At 45.5% G+C, this 7,032-nt stretch overlaps 1 protein-coding gene across 3 annotated transcripts in view; it reads right to left on the minus strand.

Annotated features, from left to right (window-relative positions):
• LOC122551842 (ATP-binding cassette sub-family B member 6-like) overlaps window positions 1-7,032 on the minus strand; it is a 262,691-nt gene that overhangs the window by 234,818 nt on the left and 20,841 nt on the right. The window contains exon 2 of one of the 3 annotated variants that reach the window (XM_043694364.1): window positions 6,577-6,668. The exons of the other annotated variants lie outside the window; for them this stretch is intronic. The gene's annotated coding sequence lies outside the window, so the exon portion shown is untranslated. The remainder of the gene's footprint in view (window positions 1-6,576; window positions 6,669-7,032) is intronic. 3 annotated transcript variants of the gene reach the window in all.

Here is a 7,032-nt window from a genome sequence, read left to right on the forward strand (position 1 = left end):
GACCTCACTTTCTCCTCGAAGAAACCACAAGTACAACTAAGTCCCCAACATGGCCAGTGATGAAGCCATTAACTATATGGGGCTAAACAAGGTCACCCCCAAATTAAATCCCATTGTAGCAGACCCCACCACAATTCAATCAGATTGGCCCCGAGCACAAAACTTTCACAATATTCGACATAGCCGACAGACCCTGGTCCATCCCACTACATCCTAGATCCCAGAATAAATTCACCTTTGCAGTGAGGGACAGGCAGTACATGTGTACTCGCCTGCCACAGGGGTTCCACAACAGCCCCACGATTTTTCATCGAGTGATGAGCAACATCCTCAACAAAATAGATATACCAGAAGGGAGTATGGCCCTACGATACATGGACGATATCCTGATTGTTTCAGAGTCCAAATCAGGACACTAGGAAGCTTTATATCTTGTGTTGCATGAGCTGGCACTCAAAGATTAAGTCAGACCCGCTAAAGCACAAATTGGACAAGCACAAGTCCTATACCTGGGACACCTTATGTCCCAAGGACTCAAGAAGATGTCAAGTGACCAAAAGAAGGCAATCCAGCGAATGCCACGACCCTGTAAGGGGAGTCAGAAAGGTCTTGGGGCTATCCAACTATAGCCAGAGCTTTATACCAGATTTCGCAAAATTGGCTGAACCAATTCGAAAACTAATCAAAGGGGGCAAACCTACTTTGGAACCTGTGACCTGGGGACCAGAACAGGAAGAAGCTTACAGTGAGCTAAAAAGTTGGTTAATATCAGCCCCTGGGCTGGAGCTGCCAGATCCCAGTAAAGACTTCCATGTATATTGTAATGAGGGAGGGTTTTGTTCCGCAGTGGTCACACCGGGAAGCTGAGCACCATCTGCCAATACGATAAGAGCAAAGTGGGAGGCAGTTCTCCTTCCACCAAGTCAGTCTGTGATAATAGTTAGAGATATGGGAGAAAACCCAGCCGCAGGAATTCTGGACACAGGGGATCTGTACAATTGCGGAGACATAGATGGGGATGAAGATAGAGTTAGGGTAAAGGATACCTCCCGGACACAGCCGAGGTGATTCTCGGCATGGATGGCTCACAGCGACATATAGCGGGGTTTCCCTGCACAGGATGAGAGGTGGTAAACAATAAACGAGAGACCGTTATGTGAAGAAGGATCGACACAAGTCAGTCCGCACAAGTAGCAGAGATGGTATTGCTAACCAAAGCAGTTGAGCTGTCAAAAGGGAGAATTGTGAACATTTATACAGATAGCCAATATGCCTTCAGAGTTGTAGATGACTACATGGTTGCATTGGGGAGAAGAGCGGTCACCACACCTGGAGGCGGCACGGTGGCTCAGTGGTTAGCACTGCTGCTTCACAGTGCCAGGGACCCAGGGTTCAATTCCCACCTCAAGCAACTGTGGAGTTTGCACATTCTCCCAGCATCTGCGTGGGTTTCCTCCAGGTGCTCTGGTTTCCCCTCACAATCCAAAGATATGCAGGTTATAGAGCTGGGTGGACTCTTCAGAGGGTCGGTGTTGGGCCGAAGGGCCTATTTCCATACTGTAGGAAATGTAATCTAATCAAACACATTGAGCTCTGGGGGTGGTAGAGAGAATTAACATAACCCATAAAAATGCTTTAGTTAAGGCCATTCAGACATCAGGGAGGACATGGGCTGAAGTGCTCTATGCATCCAACTAAAAGGAATGCGTAAATTGGTAACAGAGACAAGAGCAAAAGGACAAGGCAGGTGAACTCGAAACCTTCCCGGAGGTCCCAGCAGCTGGGAGCCACGTCCTTGTACAAACCCTGCCTGACAAACCAGACTTTGCCCCGAAATGGAATCGGCCGTATGACATTATAATCAGTGGTGACACCTGCACCCATATAGACAAAAAAAAGGACACTGACTATTAACGTCACAGAGTCACAGAAATGTAAAGCACGGAAACAGACCCTTTGTTCCAACTTGTCCATGCCGACCAAAATATCATAAATTAATCTAGTCCCATTTGCCAGCACCCAGCCCATATCCCTCTAAACTCTTCCTATTCAAATACCCATCCAAATGCCTTTTAAATGTTGTAATTGCACCAGCCTCCATTTTTTTTTAAAGGAACCATGTACATACTCAAATGTTCAGAGAACGATAGGGACCTGCTCCATCAGCCAGGAATTCCGCTTGAGTGGCAGATCCCCCACGCTCATTAGCGTTCATTAGCAGAGGGATGGAATTCAAGAGTCGTGAAGTGATGTTGCAACTGTACAGGACTTTGGTTAGGCCACATTTGGAGTACTGTGTGCAGTTCTGAATTAAGGGGGGGGTAGGTATAGGACAGATGTTAGGGGTAGGTTCTTTACTCAGCGAGTCGTGAGTTCATGGAATGCGCTGCCTGTGGGAGTGGTGGAGTCAGAATCTTTGGTGACCTTTAAGTGGCAATTGGATAGGTACATGGATGGGTGCTTAAGCTAGGACAAATGTTCGGCACAACATCGTGGGCCGAAGGGCCTGTTCTGTGCTGTATTGTTCTATGTTTTATGCTGGATCATCATTGGGGTATGGGTCTTTGGGATCTCTGGCTTTGAGGGATCCTCAGCGCTAAAAACTGAAACTACATTGTGTGTGAATTGACAATCTTGGGAAACAATACATCAATAGTGAATTGGCTGAATTCACTTTAAACACAGCAGACACATTACATAGTGGATGATCAGTTAGCCCAGCAAGGGGGAGGGTGGGGGGCAGTATGTACAATAAACTGAAACTACATTGTGTGTGAATTGACAATCTTGGGAAACAATACATCAATAGTGAATTGGCTGAATTCACTTTAAACACAGCAGATACATTATATAGTGGATGATCAGTTAGCCCAGCAAGGGGGAGAGTGGGGGGCAGTATGTACAATCATTGGTGACAAGTGCATAACCCATGTTATTGACAATTCTTACAATATTACACAGGCGATCAAAAACATTGGGACCAGCTAGATGACTTCAGACAAGGAGCCACAGGAGGAGATAGCTGGCTATATTAGCTGATAGGGTTCCCTGGATTCCTGGATTTGCCTGTTTGGCACATGGGACGGTTCTCCTTAGCTCACTCATACTGGTATTCTGTCTAGGCCTTGTGTTTAAAGTTTTGCTGTAAGGTGTTACTGACTCAGGCCATGCCAGGAACGAGTGTCACCACAGAAGATCCCCCAACAAAACTCGCACTCTGACACGCCTTGGGATGGGGAGACCTTAGAAAAGACCTACCTCTATATGTCAATTGGGTGGTCTGCAGGAGATCTCCGAAGTCGCCTCAGTGACCATGAAGAGGGGGGAAGTGAAGTGGGAGTGGACACGGGGCATGCTGACATGGGGCACACAGACACTGTATGGCCATTGAACCATTACATGGAAAAATACAGCAGAGCATACACAGGTACTGCCCGAGGCCAACAGGATATCAGCACAATAGACACAGAACATAGATAATTAATTAGTTTAAGGTGGGTGGGGGAGAGAATACACATCAGTAACATGTACTGCCCACCAAGGTGTCTGAGTCCAGCCACCACCTTCAATAGAAAATGTTAACTACCTGAGACTGCTGGTATACAAGTGTTAATACTTCAGATCGGCTGTAATGGGAAAAACAAACAAACAAACAATCTTCCTTCTCAGGAAGAATAGTCATGACCATGGAAACTGACAAGGGTTTTTGGAATGTTTTTTGTACACAAACCACAAAATATATAAAATATCATGACATGTGCTGAGGAGGAGAGCGAGGGAGAGGGCTCACAGCTGACAGCCTCTCTCCCCGGAGCTCCAGTTTCTTTGTACAATAAACTGTCGTTGAATCCTGATTCTGACTCTGAAACTGGTCATTTTCCCCAGAATACAGTCTACTTTAAAATACCTCTCTGTACCCAGCTTCCTGTCTACCAATGATGAACCATTCCTTTCATGCTACAGTATTATATTGCCCACAAATCTAACACCACCTCCAAATCACCATCTGACAAGCCCTTACCTTGCATGTTCACTTTCATCTCCATGGAAAGTGGTAGAATTTGAACTCAAGGAAAAAATCTGGCATCTACAGCTACCCTTGTTAATGGTGATCATGACAGTAACATCAACTGTCTCAAAAACTCATCTTCTTCACGAATGCCCTCGAGGAAAGGAAATCAACCATCTTTACCTGGTATGGTCCACATGTAACTCCAGAACCACAGCAATGTTGGTTACTCATATTTGCCTTCAGAAATAGCCTAGCATGCCATTCAGATCAAGGGTGATTAGGAACATGCAACAAAGGCAATCAAACTGTGTCAGTAGCACCCACATCCCATGAAATAAAAGAAATACAAGAAAAAAAATGTAATAGAACAACATCAAACTGAATGAAGCAAATGATGAAACGGCAACTTAACTGTCATGTATGAAGTTTTGAGAGTGAAATTAGAATTACAAATAGTTAACTTAAACCAGTTAAAAAAACTATAAATAAAAATGAACATTTTAAACCATCAACATCAGTTAATGGTTGAACCTTGGAGAGTGTTGTTGAAGAGAGACCGGGGGTGCAGGTTCATAGTTCCTTGAACGTGGACTCACAGGTAGACAGGTTGGCGAAGGAGGAGGAGTTTTGGTATGTTTGCCTTTAATAATCAGTACACGGAATACAGAAATTGGGATGTCAAGGTGTGGCTGTAGAGAACATTGGTGAGGCCACTTTTGGAATTATGGCTAAATTCTGGTCGCTCTGCTATAGGAAGTATGTCATTGAACTGGAAAGTATGCAGAAAAGATTTAAAGGATGTTACCAGCACCAGAAGGTTTGCATTATAACACAGGGTTGGATACGCTAGGACCTTTTCTCACTAGAATGTATCAGGTTGAGGGGGTGACCTTATAAAAACATGAGAGGCATGGATTGTGTGAACAGTCAAGGTCTTTTCCCTAGGGTAGGAGAATTTCCTAGGGTAGGACAAGTACATGAATAGGAAAGGTTGAGAAGAATATGGGCCAAATGCAGGAAAAGTGGGGCTAGCTTAGTTTGGAAAACCTGGTCAGCAGAGATGAGTTGGATTGAAGGGTCGGTTTCTGTCCTTTATGACTGAGTGAACAGATAAAATTACAGTTAAGCAAATTGGAACCAGGAAATTACTTCACAGTTTATGCCCTTAGAGGGTTTAAGAATGATGTTGTGGTTCTGTTCACCGATCTGGGAATTTGTGTTGCAGATGTTTCGTCCCCTGTCTAGGTGACATCCTCAGTGCTTGGGAGCCTCCTGCGAAGCGCTTCTGTGATGTTTCCTCTGGCATTTATAGTGGTTTGTCTCTGCCGCTTCCGGTTGTCAGTTCCAGCTGTCCGCTGCAGTGGTCGGTATATTGGGTCCAGGTCGATGTGTTTGTTGATAGAATCTGTGGATGAGTGCCATGCCTCTAGGAACTCCCTGGCTGTTCTCGGTTTGGCTTGTCCTATAATAGTAGTGTTGTCCCAGTCGAACTCATGTTGCTTGTCATGTGCGTGTGTGGCTACTAAGGATAGCTGGTCGTGTCAGTTTGTGGCTAGTTGGTGTTCATGGATGCGGATCATTAGCTGTCTTCCTGTTTGTCCTACGTCGTGTTTTGTGCAGTCTTTGCATGGGATTTTGTATACTACGTTGGTTTTGCTCATGCTGGGTATCGGGTCCTTTGACCTGGCGAGTTGTTGTCTGAGAGTGGCTGTTGGTTTGTGTGCTGTTATGAGTCCTAGTGGCCGTAGTAGTCTGGCTGTCAGTTCAGAAATGTTCTTGGTGTATGGTAACGTGGCTAGTCCTTTGGGACCCAATATACCGGCCACAGCAGCGGACAGCTGGAACTGACAACCGGAAGCGGTAGAGACAAACCACTATAAATGCCGGAGGAAATATCATAGAAGTGCTTCACAGGAGGCTCCCAAGCACTGAGGATGTCACCTAGACAGGGGACGAAACATCTGCAACACAAATTCTCAGCTCAGCGAGCAGAACCACAACAACGAGCACCTGAGCTACAAATCTTCAAGTTTAGGAATGATATTCAGTGGGAGCTTTGATTTGAATCTATTCCCAGCTGAGTTTAGTAATGCTGTTGATCGACAGAATCCACTTCAGTCTGCCTTCATATGGAAGAAGTTAAATATCCCGGATCCCACTAATGCCCAGAAGCTCCTATCCTTCAATAGTTGGTTATTTGGCCATTTTGTAGAATGTTGTAGTACATCAGCAAGCCATTTGACCCATCATATCTAACTGGCACCTCAGAGCTACCCAGCAAGTCCCACTCTCAAGCCCTATCTCTGTACCCCTCTAACTTCATCCCTTTCAAATATATATCCATAGACATAATAGCAGAAATTAGGCCATTCGGCCCATCAAGTCTGGTCCATCATTCAATCATGGCCGATAAGTTTCTCCACCCCATTCTCTCTGTAACCCTTGATATTCAAGAACCTATCTATCTCAGTCTTAAATATACTCAATGACCTGGCCTCCACGGCCTTCTGTGGTAATGAATACCATACACTCACCATTCTCTGGCTGAAGAGATTTCTCCTTACCTCCACTCTACCAGGTCTGCCCTGGTGTCCTAGCCTCTCCTACTAATCGAAATATCTTCCCAATGTCCATTCTGTCCAGTCCATTCAGTATTCTAGGAGAAAGTGAGGACTCTGGATTAGTGGTGCTGGAAGAGCACAGCAGTTCAGGCAGCATCCAAGGTGCAGTGAAATAGAGTTTCGGGCAAAAGCCCTTCATCAGGAATAAAGGCAGTGAGCCTGAAGCGTGGAGAGATAAGCTAGAGGAGGGTGGTGGTGGGGAGAAAGTAGCATAGAGTACAATAGGTGAGTGGGGGAGGGGATGAAGATGATAGGTCAGGGAGGAGAGGGTGGAGTGGATAGGTGGAAAAGGAGATAGGCAGGTAGGACAAGTCCGGACAAGTCATGGGGACAGTGCTGAGCTGGAAGTTTGGAACTAGGCTGAGGTGGGGGAAGGGGAAATGAGGAAACTGTTGAAGT

This window comes from Chiloscyllium plagiosum, chromosome 7, assembly GCF_004010195.1.
Source record: "Chiloscyllium plagiosum isolate BGI_BamShark_2017 chromosome 7, ASM401019v2, whole genome shotgun sequence".
NCBI classification, from domain to species: domain Eukaryota; kingdom Metazoa; phylum Chordata; class Chondrichthyes; order Orectolobiformes; family Hemiscylliidae; genus Chiloscyllium; species Chiloscyllium plagiosum.